The 16,595-nt window shown below is 48.5% G+C and overlaps 6 non-coding genes across 6 annotated transcripts; all 6 read right to left on the reverse strand.

Moving 5' to 3' along the window:
* Window positions 1-1,289: 1,289 nt before the first annotated feature.
* Window positions 1,290-1,453, reverse strand: LOC128012273 (U1 spliceosomal RNA). The gene has a single exon (XR_008182797.1). It is a non-coding gene; the product is annotated as a U1 spliceosomal RNA (small nuclear RNA).
* Window positions 1,454-1,828: 375 nt separating this feature from the next.
* On the reverse strand, window positions 1,829-2,017 carry LOC128012681 (U2 spliceosomal RNA). Its single transcript, XR_008183174.1, has one exon. It is a non-coding gene; the product is annotated as a U2 spliceosomal RNA (small nuclear RNA).
* Window positions 2,018-9,162: 7,145 nt separating this feature from the next.
* Window positions 9,163-9,326, reverse strand: LOC128012274 (U1 spliceosomal RNA). Its single transcript, XR_008182798.1, has one exon. It is a non-coding gene; the product is annotated as a U1 spliceosomal RNA (small nuclear RNA).
* Window positions 9,327-9,700: 374 nt separating this feature from the next.
* Window positions 9,701-9,891, reverse strand: LOC128012530 (U2 spliceosomal RNA). Its single transcript, XR_008183054.1, has one exon. It is a non-coding gene; the product is annotated as a U2 spliceosomal RNA (small nuclear RNA).
* Window positions 9,892-11,942: 2,051 nt separating this feature from the next.
* On the reverse strand, window positions 11,943-12,106 carry LOC128012276 (U1 spliceosomal RNA). Its single transcript, XR_008182799.1, has one exon. It is a non-coding gene; the product is annotated as a U1 spliceosomal RNA (small nuclear RNA).
* Window positions 12,107-12,480: 374 nt separating this feature from the next.
* On the reverse strand, window positions 12,481-12,671 carry LOC128012531 (U2 spliceosomal RNA). Its single transcript, XR_008183055.1, has one exon. It is a non-coding gene; the product is annotated as a U2 spliceosomal RNA (small nuclear RNA).
* Window positions 12,672-16,595: the final 3,924 nt, after the last annotated feature.

The following is a 16,595-nucleotide window of genomic DNA, read 5'->3' on the forward strand; positions in this document are numbered from 1 at the left end:
CCAAACGGTTGGTCGCAGAGCCACGTGCCTTATGTCATCGGAATCCTTGGCTCGAGCCGAACGAGACGCAGGTCTCAGATTGGCTCGTCGCTCTGACGAAATTTTCGGGTATTTTGGATTTTGTCGAAAACCTTCTTTTGCAACCTAGCGCCAGGTATTTGGCCCAGTCCCACCCAAATCAGCACAGAAAGCTTCTCTGGAGTCTGACTGTCAATAATCATCCAAAAAAAGAGGAAATTTCCATTCACCTTGGCGAGGGGACCTCAAAACGTGCTAAGGTGGCGTGTCCGAGGTGGCTCGAATGGCTATAACTCCGGGAAGGAGTGAGATCCCTTCACCCAAATCGGCACACCTGTGCAGGGGCTCAGTCCGAGGCCAGGTGAAAAGGGGCGTGGCGACAGGCCAGTAGGTGGCGCCGTAAGCTGAAAAATAGGGAAAATGTAATGTAAAAAGACAATCAAACAAAGAATGAAAACACCCGAAACACTGCGGGATCGTAGTACCCTCCCCTGTCTGCAACGTCACCGGGCCTTGTCCCGATCGGCCTGACGGTGGAACTGCAGCGACGGAAAGTACGGCATCGCTCGTAACTCCCAAACGGTTGGTCGCAGAGCCACGTGCCTTATGTCATCGGAATCCTTGGCTCGAGCCGAACGAGACGCAGGTCTCAGATTGGCTCGTCGCTCTGACGAAATTTTCGGGTATTTTGGATTTTGTCGAAAACCTTCTTTTGCAACCTAGCGCCAGGTATTTGGCCCAGTCCCACCCAAATCAGCACAGAAAGCTTCTCTGGAGTCTGACTGTCAATAATCATCCAAAAAAAGAGGAAATTCCCATTCACCTTGGCGAGGGGACCTCAAAACGTGCTAAGGTGGCGTGTCCGAGGTGGCTCGAATGGCTATAACTCCGGGAAGGAGTGAGATCCCTTCACCCAAATCGGCACACCTGTGCAGGGGCTCAGTCCGAGGCCAGGTGAAAAAGGGCGCGGCGACAGGCCACTAGGTGGCGCTGTAAGCGACAACAAAATTAATACGAATTGAAAAAAAGGACAAACAAACAACATGGAGACAGATACAGCTAGGCTGCAGTCAGTCCAATCTACTTTCAAAGTAAGGTCTGCGCTATGTTCGAACTAAACTACCCACCAAGGTCTGATTTTTCAAGAGCGTAAGTGACTTTGTTTCACAGGCGCACAACACGTATCTCGCATGTGACAGAACTCCCCATTCTGAAATGGAAATAAATAAAAAACTGTAAAAACCTCTTCTGCTTTGTTTCACCAACAATTTCAGGGGAGAGCGCGAACGCAGTCCCCCACTACCATAAATTATGCAGTCGAGATTCCCGCATTTGGGGAATTCGCAGGGGTCAGCATGGCCGGAGTGCAATGGACAAGCCTCGCCCTGGGTGAACCGCCTTCTTGATCATGGTGTCTCCCCTGCCAGGTAAGTATGAAGGCCCAGGCGGTCAGCCAGAGGTCTGATTTGCATCTCTACCATCCTCACCAACGGTTAGCCCTCCGCCCCCAGCTCCAGGAAAGGAAGGACGGGTGCCTTCCGTTACTGGCCTGGAAACTGCCAAGCTCATGGGCCGGTGCTTCCCAACGCCAGTTTTAGATGACTCTCTTTAAACAAACACACCTGATTCGATGCACCACCTCGTCTGTGAAAGACTTCAAGACCTCAGGTGGGTGCATCGTTAGTGGAAGAGTCCAAGACCCCAGGAGGACACATCAGGAAAAAAGTTTGCAATAAACCACAGCATCTGCAATGGCAGCTCTCATTCCTTGTTCTGCTATTCGACACAATAAATGGCAATCCCCAAAAAGGGAAAGCACACCGTTCCTGGAGACACTGCAATACCAGGCCGATGCATGGAGTGGACGGAGCAAGCCCCGGCTCCAGCTCCGTGATCTAAAAATCCATTTAATATGTAGTCCCCGGATGGGGGACGTATCAGATATTAAACTGATAAGAACAGATTTTTTTTTTTTTTTTTTTTTTTTTATTAAATCCATACACTCATACAAATTTACAAATGAACCTCTTGTAACAAAGGCATACACATTTTCAGTTTGAACATTCCGAACTCAAAAATAACTTCATATAAAGTGAACAACACATTACTATCAGTGCCTCATAAACAAAACTAGATTTTTGACACCCAAGACTTTATCCCACCCCTACCCGAGGGAGTCCCCCCCATACAGCCCTCGTCTCCTCCTCTCCATAAACGACCTTATACCCATTTACCTCTTTAACCAAACTTGCCAAAAGTGTTGAAAATAACTTTTGAGGTTCTAAACCAGGCAACTGCTTCCTCAGGCACCTTAGACGCCAGTCCCATAAGATACGCTTCCCTTCTGAGATAGTTACCCATACTACTCTTTTCTGATCCTTCTCTATATTTCCCAACCCTCCTCCATACAACACTAAGTCCCGGGTAATCAGTGGTCCTCCCCATTCTCTCCACCACCCAGTGACTGCTTCCCATAAAGCCATTGCTCCTGGACATGACCACAAGGCGTGCTCAATTGTCTCTTCTCCCCCGCAACCCACTGGGCACAAAGGAGATCTGCCCTGACCATGCCTATATAAACGCTCCCGTACTGGAAGCCTCCCTAATGCTGCCAACCAGTTCACATCCTTACACCTCCCTACCAAATAATCTGGTTGCAAGGACAACCAGTTCACTTCAATTGGAGGCCCTGCCCCTCTAGCTTCCTTAACTGAGCTCTCCTTCAACCTATCATACAGCTTCCTATGATTTAACAACAATGACTCTTCCAAGCACCAAGGATTTTCTTTAATAGTGTCTGCCGCCACTTTATAATGTTCAGGTCTATCCAGAGACCAAGGCACCCTATTACTCCACCCTGTTAAATGCCTCAAAGGCCAGCCCAACCAAAAGTGAGCCAACACATGTGCTTTATGCCCTGGAGCCTGTACCACTAGGCGAGCTGCAAATGCAATAAACAAAGCCGTAACCTTCCAAGGGAGGCACGGCACCCCTCTGCCTCCCTCAGCCAGAGGACGAAACATCTGCGCCCTTGATACTAGCTCAGTCCTCCCTCTCCAAATAAAAGAAAAAATCAACTTCTCCATTCTCCTCCCCTGCCAAAAAGGTAGGGGAAAAACATAAGCCAGATGATTAATACTGGGCAACACATCTGCCTTCACTACCTGTACTCTACCCCATAATGACAGATCCCTTACACTCCACCGGTTTACTTTAGATTGTAAAGATTCCAACATCCCCTTCCAATTTTGTTGTGCACTATTCACCTTGAAGAAATGAACACCCAAGATTTTCATGCCATCCTGACACAAGGTATACCCTCCTGGAACCACAGTCCTCTTACTCCACCGTCCTACAAACATCACTGAAGATTTACTGACATTTATCTTGGCCCCTGTGGCTTCAGAAAAACTATGCAAAATCTCTCCTGTCACTGCAAAATCTTTTTCTGTGGTCAAAAAGACTGTCATATCATCTGCGTAAGCTAACACTTTTGCCCTTATCCCTCCTCCACCTGGCATTACTACACCAGTCAGAGCTGCTGTTAATCGTAGCCGACTAATCAGAGGCTCTAAAGACAGTATATAGCACAAGGGTGACAAAGGACACCCTTGCCTCACACCACCCAACTGTCTCACTGGTTCAGAATAGAACCCGTTAATCCTAATCTGACTGAAAGCTTCACTATACAGAAGCTGGATCCAGGCTCTGAACCCTGGGCCAAATCCAAGCTTCTCCAACACTGACCACAAAAAAGAATGGCTAACCCTATCAAAGGCCTTTTCCTGGTCAAGGCTCAGGATTGCCAAAGGAAGCTGCCGTTGCTCAGCCCAACTGATCAAATCCCGGATCAAAACTAAATTGAGGCTGCCTGATCTTCCTGGAACCCCACAAGTTTGATCTGGATGAACCACCAAATCTAACACCCCCTTAAGCCGTAAGCATAAGACTTTCGCCAGAATCTTATAATCTGTAGTAAGTAAAGTTATTGGCCGCCAATTTGCCAAATCCTCCTTACTATTCTTCTTATGCAGGAGGGTCACCAACCCCCTCCTCATAGACATAGGCAATTTCCCCACTTCCAGACTTTCCTGATAGACCTTAATAAGTTCAGGGCCTACTAAAGGCAAGAAGGCTTGATAAAATTCAGCTGGGAGACCATCACCACCTGGAGACGTGCCTCTCTTCAAGGACTTAATTGCTACCTCTACTTCCTTCAAGGTGACCTCCGTCTCTAACCTGCCTGCCTCCTCTTCCTCCAAGGTCCTGTCCAGATCCTCTAGAAACCCCTCCGTTGTTGACTCTCTTATTTCTCTATTCGCGAACAGCTCCTTATAAAAGGCAACTGAAGCCTTGAGCATTCCTTCAACTGAGTAAACCTTACCCTTCTCTGTATTTAAACATTCCATACTGCTACGCTTCTGCCTGCCCTTCACAGTAGAAAAGAAAAACTTTGTAGGCCTTTCATCTAACACACGCTGACATACACCTGACTGCATAACAAACTTCTGTGCTTCCCCTCTATAATGTTCATTCAAAGAGTCCTGCAAGAGTTTGGCTTTCTTCCACCCTTGCACAGTGCTCAATAGACCTTGAGAGCATAAAACTTGCAGTTCTTTAGTCCATTGACGCACTTGATTCCTCTTAGCCTTCTCCAAAGCTAAACCCCATGCCCTGCAAAAAAACCTAATCCTCTCCTTCACCCCTTCCCACCAGTCAGAATGTGACTGGTAGAATTCTTTTAAATTGCACCACCCAGCATATAATACCTGGAAAACCTTACAGAAGGTTTGGTCTTTGAGGTATGTAACATTCATCCTCCACTTCCCCCGACCCCTTTGCCCTGCCTCCAACTCTGCCCCAGCCCCAACTAAACAATGATCTGAGCACCACATTGGCTGCCTTGTGTAGCTACTAACTTTAACAGATTTTGACAAAAATATATAATCCAACCGTGATGCCTCCTGCCTACTGTTAAACCATGTATAACCTAAACCCTCCCCTCCAGCTGTCTGACCTGAATCTTGTAATCCAAAACTTTTAATAACCCCTGCCAATTCCCCCCCAGAATTTTTTTCTAGGGACATATTAAAATCCCCTGCCAAGACCACCAGCCGGTTCGTATATAATAACGGAAATATTTTTCCCAAAAAACCTTCCCTCTCCTCTCGCTTACTGGGCACATACACATTTATGAACCGCAAGGCCACACCCCTCCATCTTGCATCCACAAACATCACTCTCCCTGGAACAATCACCCCAGATGTTTCAACTATCACCTCCCAGGAAAAGAATAAAATCCCCACCCCATCCGCCCTCACATTCCCCACTCCCCAAAAGGATGGTCCCCGAGTCCAATCCTTCGAAAAATTCTCCACATCCCTTTCATTCTCCAAGTGACATTCTTGCAAAAACAAAACATCATAATATAAATCTTTAACAGAAAAGAAAACTGCTGTCCGGCGCTCTGCCATTTTCAGCCCTCTTACATTAAATGTTGCCACTCTTAACAGTCCCATTGAAAACCTTTGGACTCTCTCCAAAAGCCCCCACATTGCCCAAAATACTTCCCCAACCTACTTCCCCCCTTATTCCTCCCCATTTTCCCCACATTCTCTTCTTCCCCTTCCTCCCTTTACCCTCCTTGAAACCACTTCAGACCATTCCCCGGATTCTGCTATCATTTCTTCCCCTCCCTCTTCCTCTTCAATACTATCCCCCCAACCAGTGCTTGTCCCTCCCTCCTCATTCTCTTTTCCTTCATAGCCCTCCTCATTACAATCTTGACTCACAGAGTCCTCACTAACAGAGTTCTCCAGTTTGCTGTATTTGCATATTTCCCCATTATCAGGGTCACTGGCCTCACTCCAGGCTCTGCGACGGCCAGTCCCAGATGCTGACTCTGCTGCAATCTCCATCTTTGACTCACTATATACTGTCTCTCGTTGATGGGTTGATCCAGTTGCAGGCTCCAAAATGGTCTGCTCCTTATCCACCTCCAACACCCCAGAAAGCACCTCTGTGAAGTCCAGATCTGTCCATCCTGGAGATGGATTAAGCTGCTCCTCTGATCCCACTCCTTTTACCTCCTTTCCATCCAGGGACAAGGTTATCAGATCCCCCACAGTTCCATCCGCTTGTTCCTTCATACCAGCACACTCCTGACTTGATGTACTCATACTTCTCTGATCATTCGCACCTGTCGCTTGTTGAAGATGCCCCTCCCTTTCTGCTGGTAGACTGCTAAGAATGGCATCCAGGTCTGCCTGCAGATCATGACCTTCCTTCAATATGCTCGCATATGACTTGTTTCTTGAAGGACAGGTACGATAAAGATGATCGGCCTTGCCACAAAGGCTACAAAGTTTTGGTGCGGGGCAGGCAGAAGCAACGTGGTCCGCCTTCCCACAAAACCGACAACGCTGTCCTTCACATTCTGTTTTAATGTGTCCTTCTCCACCACATCTCCTGCAATACATGGGCTGCCCAGGGTAGTAGAGAAAGCCCCTGTTAGGCCCAATGGAAATGGACCCAGGTAGGTGAATCAGGCTTCCAGGGACTGCGGAGTCCACCTTGAGCTTCACAAAAAACCGCCTCTTTCCAGTCCAAATCCCAAACCGATCCCTCACACGCTCACCTCCTTTCACAGCCTCGCAGTGCCTCTCAAGAAAAGTCATTACCTCCACATCCTCAACAAAAGGATTATATAGATGGATTGTGAGAGGTAAGTAATCCTGTGCAAACAGAGGGTGCAAACTCAGTCCTTCCAACAACTTGTACTTTTTATGCCCCCAAGACTCAAAAAAACTCACACAGTCCGTTAAATTGAAGAAGGTCAGATCCATAAATCCCATTGCGGTGAAATCCTGAAGACAGAACACTGATGAAGCTGCTACGTTGAAGACTCCTTTCAAGACATCCACGACCACAAATTCCCTCCTGAAGTTTTCCTTCACAGACCGGACAGCATTCTGTAGCACTTGAATCCGTACAGTATTCTTTAACCGCGCCATCATGGCCGGCAAAGCACCATCTCCCCTCGACGTAGCCATCGCCGCTACACTTGATCTTAGCCAAAAGGCCGAGAAGCGATGCTGCTAAGACGCAGCAGGGAGGAAGCCGGACACGGCGATGCCCATCTCGGCTTTGGTAAGTTTTGGGAGACCTAAAAACGCTGGGGGATGGTGGTAGCCTCCCCTGTCTACAACGTCACCGGGCCTCGTCCCGATCGGCCTGACGGAAAGTACGGCATCGCTCGTAACTCCCAAACGGTTGGTCGCAGAGCCACGTGCCTTATGTCATCGGAATCCTTGGCTCGAGCCGAACGAGACGCAGGTCTCAGATTGGCTCGTCGCTCTGACGAAATTTTCGGGTATTTTGGATTTTGTCGAAAACCTTCTTTTGCAACCTAGCGCCAGGTATTTGGCCCAGTCCCACCCAAATCAGCACAGAAAGCTTCTCTGGAGTCTGACTGTCAATAATCATCCAAAAAAAGAGGAAATTTCCATTCACCTTGGCGAGGGGACCTCAAAACGTGCTAAGGTGGCGTGTCCGAGGTGGCTCGAATGGCTATAACTCCGGGAAGGAGTGAGATCCCTTCACCCAAATCGGCACACCTGTGCAGGGGCTCAGTCCGAGGCCAGGTGAAAAGGGGCGTGGCGACAGGCCAGTAGGTGGCGCCGTAAGCTGAAAAATAGGGAAAATGTAATGTAAAAAGACAATCAAACAAAGATGAAAACACCCGAAACACTGCGGGATCGTAGTACCCTCCCCTGTCTGCAACGTCACCGGGCCTTGTCCCGATCGGCCTGACGGTGGAACTGCAGCGACGGAAAGTACGGCATCGCTCGTAACTCCCAAACGGTTGGTCGCAGAGCCACGTGCCTTATGTCATCGGAATCCTTGGCTCGAGCCGAACGAGACGCAGGTCTCAGATTGGCTCGTCGCTCTGACGAAATTTTCGGGTATTTTGGATTTTGTCGAAAACCTTCTTTTGCAACCTAGCGCCAGGTATTTGGCCCAGTCCCACCCAAATCAGCACAGAAAGCTTCTCTGGAGTCTGACTGTCAATAATCATCCAAAAAAAGAGGAAATTTCCATTCACCTTGGCGAGGGGACCTCAAAACGTGCTAAGGTGGCGTGTCCGAGGTGGCTCGAATGGCTATAACTCCGGGAAGGAGTGAGATCCCTTCACCCAAATCGGCACACCTGTGCAGGGGCTCAGTCCGAGGCCAGGTGAAAAGGGGCGTGGCGACAGGCCAGTAGGTGGCGCCGTAAGCTGAAAAATAGGGAAAATGTAATGTAAAAAGACAATCAAACAAAGATGAAAACACCCGAAACACTGCGGGATCGTAGTACCCTCCCCTGTCTGCAACGTCACCGGGCCTTGTCCCGATCGGCCTGACGGTGGAACTGCAGCGACGGAAAGTACGGCATCGCTCGTAACTCCCAAACGGTTGGTCGCAGAGCCACGTGCCTTATGTCATCGGAATCCTTGGCTCGAGCCGAACGAGACGCAGGTCTCAGATTGGCTCGTCGCTCTGACGAAATTTTCGGGTATTTTGGATTTTGTCGAAAACCTTCTTTTGCAACCTAGCGCCAGGTATTTGGCCCAGTCCCACCCAAATCAGCACAGAAAGCTTCTCTGGAGTCTGACTGTCAATAATCATCCAAAAAAAGAGGAAATTTCCATTCACCTTGGCGAGGGGACCTCAAAACGTGCTAAGGTGGCGTGTCCGAGGTGGCTCGAATGGCTATAACTCCGGGAAGGAGTGAGATCCCTTCACCCAAATCGGCACACCTGTGCAGGGGCTCAGTCCGAGGCCAGGTGAAAAAGGGCGCGGCGACAGGCCACTAGGTGGCGCTGTAAGCGACAACAAAATTAATACGAATTGAAAAAAAGGACAAACAAACAACATGGAGACAGATACAGCTAGGCTGCAGTCAGTCCAATCTACTTTCAAAGTAAGGTCTGCGCTATGTTCGAACTAAACTACCCACCAAGGTCTGATTTTTCAAGAGCGTAAGTGACTTTGTTTCACAGGCGCACAACACGTATCTCGCATGTGACAGAACTCCCCATTCTGAAATGGAAATAAATAAAAAACTGTAAAAACCTCTTCTGCTTTGTTTCACCAACAATTTCAGGGGAGAGCGCGAACGCAGTCCCCCACTACCATAAATTATGCAGTCGAGATTCCCGCATTTGGGGAATTCGCAGGGGTCAGCATGGCCGGAGTGCAATGGACAAGCCTCGCCCTGGGTGAACCGCCTTCTTGATCATGGTGTCTCCCCTGCCAGGTAAGTATGAAGGCCCAGGCGGTCAGCCAGAGGTCTGATTTGCATCTCTACCATCCTCACCAACGGTTAGCCCTCCGCCCCCGCTCCAGGAAAGGAAGGACGGGTGCCTTCCGTTACTGGCCTGGAAACTGCCAAGCTCATGGGCCGGTGCTTCCCAACGCCAGTTTTAGATGACTCTCTTTAAACAAACACACCTGATTCGATGCACCACCTCGTCTGTGAAAGACTTCAAGACCTCAGGTGGGTGCATCGTTAGTGGAAGAGTCCAAGACCCCAGGAGGACACATCAGGAAAAAAGTTTGCAATAAACCACAGCATCTGCAATGGCAGCTCTCATTCCTTGTTCTGCTATTCGACACAATAAATGGCAATCCCCAAAAAGGGAAAGCACACCGTTCCTGGAGACACTGCAATACCAGGCCGATGCATGGAGTGGACGGAGCAAGCCCCGGCTCCAGCTCCGTGATCTAAAAATCCATTTAATATGTAGTCCCCGGATGGGGGACGTATCAGATATTAAACTGATAAGAACAGATACTACACTTGATCTTAGCCAAAAGGCCGAGAAGCGATGCTGCTAAGACGCAGCAGGGAGGAAGCCGGACACGGCGATGCCCATCTCGGCTTTGGTAAGTTTTGGGAGACCTAAAAACGCTGGGGGATGGTGGTAGCCTCCCCTGTCTACAACGTCACCGGGCCTCGTCCCGATCGGCCTGACGGAAAGTACGGCATCGCTCGTAACTCCCAAACGGTTGGTCGCAGAGCCACGTGCCTTATGTCATCGGAATCCTTGGCTCGAGCCGAACGAGACGCAGGTCTCAGATTGGCTCGTCGCTCTGACGAAATTTTCGGGTATTTTGGATTTTGTCGAAAACCTTCTTTTGCAACCTAGCGCCAGGTATTTGGCCCAGTCCCACCCAAATCAGCACAGAAAGCTTCTCTGGAGTCTGACTGTCAATAATCATCCAAAAAAAGAGGAAATTTCCATTCACCTTGGCGAGGGGACCTCAAAACGTGCTAAGGTGGCGTGTCCGAGGTGGCTCGAATGGCTATAACTCCGGGAAGGAGTGAGATCCCTTCACCCAAATCGGCACACCTGTGCAGGGGCTCAGTCCGAGGCCAGGTGAAAAGGGGCGTGGCGACAGGCCAGTAGGTGGCGCCGTAAGCTGAAAAATAGGGAAAATGTAATGTAAAAAGACAATCAAACAAAGATGAAAACACCCGAAACACTGCGGGATCGTAGTACCCTCCCCTGTCTGCAACGTCACCGGGCCTTGTCCCGATCGGCCTGACGGTGGAACTGCAGCGACGGAAAGTACGGCATCGCTCGTAACTCCCAAACGGTTGGTCGCAGAGCCACGTGCCTTATGTCATCGGAATCCTTGGCTCGAGCCGAACGAGACGCAGGTCTCAGATTGGCTCGTCGCTCTGACGAAATTTTCGGGTATTTTGGATTTTGTCGAAAACCTTCTTTTGCAACCTAGCGCCAGGTATTTGGCCCAGTCCCACCCAAATCAGCACAGAAAGCTTCTCTGGAGTCTGACTGTCAATAATCATCCAAAAAAAGAGGAAATTTCCATTCACCTTGGCGAGGGGACCTCAAAACGTGCTAAGGTGGCGTGTCCGAGGTGGCTCGAATGGCTATAACTCCGGGAAGGAGTGAGATCCCTTCACCCAAATCGGCACACCTGTGCAGGGGCTCAGTCCGAGGCCAGGTGAAAAGGGGCGTGGCGACAGGCCAGTAGGTGGCGCCGTAAGCTGAAAAATAGGGAAAATGTAATGTAAAAAGACAATCAAACAAAGATGAAAACACCCGAAACACTGCGGGATCGTAGTACCCTCCCCTGTCTGCAACGTCACCGGGCCTTGTCCCGATCGGCCTGACGGTGGAACTGCAGCGACGGAAAGTACGGCATCGCTCGTAACTCCCAAACGGTTGGTCGCAGAGCCACGTGCCTTATGTCATCGGAATCCTTGGCTCGAGCCGAACGAGACGCAGGTCTCAGATTGGCTCGTCGCTCTGACGAAATTTTCGGGTATTTTGGATTTTGTCGAAAACCTTCTTTTGCAACCTAGCGCCAGGTATTTGGCCCAGTCCCACCCAAATCAGCACAGAAAGCTTCTCTGGAGTCTGACTGTCAATAATCATCCAAAAAAAGAGGAAATTTCCATTCACCTTGGCGAGGGGACCTCAAAACGTGCTAAGGTGGCGTGTCCGAGGTGGCTCGAATGGCTATAACTCCGGGAAGGAGTGAGATCCCTTCACCCAAATCGGCACACCTGTGCAGGGGCTCAGTCCGAGGCCAGGTGAAAAAGGGCGCGGCGACAGGCCACTAGGTGGCGCTGTAAGCGACAACAAAATTAATACGAATTGAAAAAAAGGACAAACAAACAACATGGAGACAGATACAGCTAGGCTGCAGTCAGTCCAATCTACTTTCAAAGTAAGGTCTGCGCTATGTTCGAACTAAACTACCCACCAAGGTCTGATTTTTCAAGAGCGTAAGTGACTTTGTTTCACAGGCGCACAACACGTATCTCGCATGTGACAGAACTCCCCATTCTGAAATGGAAATAAATAAAAAACTGTAAAAACCTCTTCTGCTTTGTTTCACCAACAATTTCAGGGGAGAGCGCGAACGCAGTCCCCCACTACCATAAATTATGCAGTCGAGATTCCCGCATTTGGGGAATTCGCAGGGGTCAGCATGGCCGGAGTGCAATGGACAAGCCTCGCCCTGGGTGAACCGCCTTCTTGATCATGGTGTCTCCCCTGCCAGGTAAGTATGAAGGCCCAGGCGGTCAGCCAGAGGTCTGATTTGCATCTCTACCATCCTCACCAACGGTTAGCCCTCCGCCCCCGCTCCAGGAAAGGAAGGACGGGTGCCTTCCGTTACTGGCCTGGAAACTGCCAAGCTCATGGGCCGGTGCTTCCCAACGCCAGTTTTAGATGACTCTCTTTAAACAAACACACCTGATTCGATGCACCACCTCGTCTGTGAAAGACTTCAAGACCTCAGGTGGGTGCATCGTTAGTGGAAGAGTCCAAGACCCCAGGAGGACACATCAGGAAAAAAGTTTGCAATAAACCACAGCATCTGCAATGGCAGCTCTCATTCCTTGTTCTGCTATTCGACACAATAAATGGCAATCCCCAAAAAGGGAAAGCACACCGTTCCTGGAGACACTGCAATACCAGGCCGATGCATGGAGTGGACGGAGCAAGCCCCGGCTCCAGCTCCGTGATCTAAAAATCCATTTAATATGTAGTCCCCGGATGGGGGACGTATCAGATATTAAACTGATAAGAACAGATACTACACTTGATCTTAGCCAAAAGGCCGAGAAGCGATGCTGCTAAGACGCAGCAGGGAGGAAGCCGGACACGGCGATGCCCATCTCGGCTTTGGTAAGTTTTGGGAGACCTAAAAACGCTGGCAGATTTTTTTCTTTCGAAAAAGTTTTATTGTCACCATTTACATTTTTTTCATTTGCATTTTTTTCGTTTTCACACACCATTTTCTTTTTAATCACACATTAAAACAAGCAATATAATATATAATAAATACACATGGTAAAATGAAAGAAACAATCATTATTAAAAAGCATTGATTAAAACCACAGTGTTTTGCTTGTTTTTAAAAGTCCATTATTGAGGTGTGTTTAAAAGGTACGGTCAGTTCCAAAAGTAAAATACAAATTTTAAAAAAAGCAAACAAGCCTCGTATATATATATATATATGTATGTTAATAAAACCTATTTCATGATAAAACAATAAAAAACACCAATTAAAAATCATCTGTTGTGCAAGACCGGGGGTGAGTCCTTATCAAGTGGGTCATCACCCCACTCTCCAGAACAGGGACATGAGATGCTACTTTATGGACTCAGCGGAGATCCCCTCTCCTCCGGCCCGCTGGCCCGCTGTTCCCGTAGCCAGAGTGGTGAGGGTGCATCTACGGGCGGCCAGGGTCGGTGCCTGCCGGGACCCTCTCCGTGCGACCCCGGCCCCCCCGTCCGAATATCGTCGTCCGGTACCCCTGCAGCATTGATGTTACCTTTAGCTCGCATGCATGGAGGGTTACCGTAACGCGCTTCCCCACCAGCAGGTTTCTGGTGGCCCAGATGGCATCCTTGATGACGTTGAGGGTGAGCCAGAGCGAGGTAAATTTCTGTGCCGTCAAGTCCTTCAAGCCCCGGCCCACCCCAAGGATGGCGAGCTGGTACCCGAACTGGGCCCCACCCGCTGGTAGGCACGGGAAATACAGGGGGCCGGTCTTGGCCCACAGGTCCCGCGCAGTGCTGCACTCCCAGAGCAGGTGGTGGACGGTCTCCGGGGAATTGCAGCCGGACCGCGGGCAGATGGGGTTTTTGGCCATGCCTCTGGAGTGCATAACCGCCCTGACCGGGAGGATCTCATGAGCCACCATCCACGATAAGTCCTTGTGCCTGTTCTGGAGAGCGGGGTGAGCCGCGTTCCGCCAAACCTGTTTGGCCTCACTTGGTGTGAGGCCCGGAACTGGACTCACCGGTTCCCGGTCCTGCACAACAGAGATGAGAGACTTGTGTTGAGTTAAAATGGTGACATCTTCACTCTCTAAAAGGTATTTCTTTAAAAACTTTTTTATAAAACTGTACTCTTTGGGCAAGTTAAAAGACACTGGGGTTTTCAAGTCCACTGGTAAAATTTTCAGTGTTCGTAGGTAAGACCCCATCCAAAATCGCGCCATTGCAGCCGTCTTGTTTTCTTTGGATGGGGTCGTGGCATAACTAATGTGCAGGGCGGTGAAGCGGCTGCCTAAAAACAGGTGGGGGTCTGGGAGGCCTTTTCCACCGTTCTCCGGCCTTTTCTTGATGGTCTCCCTCTTCAGGCGCTCCCACTTGGACCCCCACAGGAAGTAAAACACCGCCCTCTCCAGTTTCCCCAGGAACCACCGAGGGGGGCTAAAAACAGAACAGACAAGTAAAATCAGAGGTAAAATCACAGATTTAAAAATTAAAACCTTGCCTTCCATCGTCATCTGTCTTAGTCCCCAAAACCCCAGTCTTTTCCTAACTTTCCCTAACAAGTCAGTCCAGTTTTCCCGTCCACCCCCGTCTTTATCAAATTTAACGCCTAAAATCTTAAAATCGTTGTCTTTAAAAACCAAATCAAGTCCTCCTGTGTCCACGTCTCCCCACGGCCCGAAGAGCTGGGCCTCGGACTTGTTTCTATTGAGTTTGGCGCCCGAGGCCCGACCGTACCAGTCAGTCAAGTCCAGTGCTCTTCGTATTGATAAAACGTCTGTGGCTAAAAGAGTTACGTCGTCCATATATAAAACACAGGTCGCCGTCAGTCCCCCCGTCCCAGGAACGTCCAGTCCTTTGATCCATTTGTCCCTTCTCAAGATCTGTGCCAGTGGCTCGATGCAAGCCACATACAGAAGAGGAGATAAAGGACATCCCTGACGGACACCACTGTGTATGTTCACAGCTTTGGAAAGATGCCCATTTATTAGAATTTTGCTGACTATTCCCTTGTACAGCAGTCCCACCCAGGCTATAAACCTCTTTGGAAACCCCATTTTCTCCAGAACCTGGAAGAGGTACTGGTGCGAGACTCGATCAAATGCTTTTTCAAAATCTAAATTTAGGACTACTAGCCGAATATTTCTGTCTCTCGCGTAACAGATGGCGTCTCTAATCAGCACTAGGTTGTCTGTTATCTTTCTTCCGGGCACAGAACAAGCTTGATCCGGGTGAATCACGTCCTCTAAAACAGTTGACATGCGTGTCGCTAAAACTTTGCTAAAAAGTTTATAATCGAAATTTAAAAGTGTTATGGGTCTCCAGTTTTTTAAGTCAGTCCGGTCACCTTTTTTGTGAAGTAAAGAAACTATCCCTATTCTAAAACTGTCTGGAAGTCTGTCGAGGGTCTCAAACTCTTTAAAAACTGTCAAAAGCTCTTGTCCTAAAATGTCCCAAAATGTTAGATAAAACTCCAGGGGAAGTCCATCCACTCCTGGGGACTTCCCCCTTTTAAAACCTCCAAGAGCTTTTTGGGTTTCTAAAATGTTCAAATCTTGGGCTAAAATCTCATTTTGACAGTCGACCCTTTTCTCAACAAAATTTAAAACTTCTTTTACGGTGTCTGAGTGTACCTTTTTAAAACTATATAAAGCCCCATAAAATTTTTCCACATCCTCTAAAATCTCTTTTGTTGTGTTAACCTCCCTATCCCCTGTTTTAACCCTGGTTAACCCCCCACCCCTTGTTATTATTTTCTTAAAAAAATATCTGGTACACTTTTCCCCTTCTTCAATTTCTCTCTCTTTGCTTCTTAAAAGGACCCCTTTACTTTCTATATTGGCTAAAACTGACATTTCCTTTTTTACATCCTGGATTTCATTGTTAAAATCAAAACCATTATTTAAAAGATTAAAATACCTTTGTAGTCTTTTTTGCAACCCCAACATGCATTTCTTTTCCCTACTCTTCTTTTCTTTCCCTATCTTTCTAAAAAACTGTCTCGTCCGGTCCTTTACCATCTCCCACCACTGTGCACGTGTATCATAAAAGTCTTGGAGGGTCTGCCATTGGCTGAACTGTTCCCTATATTCTAAAATTACATTCTTGTCTTCCAACAGGGAACAGTTCAGCTTCCACAGCCCTCCCCCTACCGTCACACCCATGGGCAGTGAAAGGGTGCAAGACAGCATCAGGTGATCAGAGAAAAAAAGGGGGGTTAATGTAGCATCGGTTGGCGGGCAGTCCCTTGTAAATACGTAGTCGATTCGAGAGGCTTTGGTACCATCACCACTGAACCAGGTGAAGCCCTCCTCTCTTTGATGCAAAATTTTAAAACAGTCGACTAAATTAAAATCTCTGACTAAACCCTGCAATAAAACCGACGTTTTGTCCACTCTGAAATCCTCCCCTACCCTTTTCCTGTCTGTTTTAGATAAAACACAATTAAAATCCCCTGCTACCATTAGGGGAGCCCTACCTAGCATGTGGGGTTGCAAGTCTTCTAAAAGCTCATATCTTTCGTTCTTTTCCGTAAAACCATATACATTAAGAACATTAAAATCCCTGTCTAAAAAGGTCAGATTTACTAAAAGTGCCCGGCCTTGCCTCACCACAGTGCTGCCCTTCACCAGGATGTTAGGATTATTAATTAAAACCGCAACTCCGTCGTTTTTGTTAAAATTTGATCCGCTCCATATGGAGGCTCCTGCGGACCATAGCTCTTCCATTTTTGTGTACCTAGTTAAAAAGGGCAGAGAACACTCTTGTA

Source organism: Carassius gibelio, chromosome B23 (genome assembly GCF_023724105.1).
Source record: "Carassius gibelio isolate Cgi1373 ecotype wild population from Czech Republic chromosome B23, carGib1.2-hapl.c, whole genome shotgun sequence".
Classification (NCBI taxonomy): Eukaryota; Metazoa; Chordata; class Actinopteri; order Cypriniformes; family Cyprinidae; genus Carassius; species Carassius gibelio.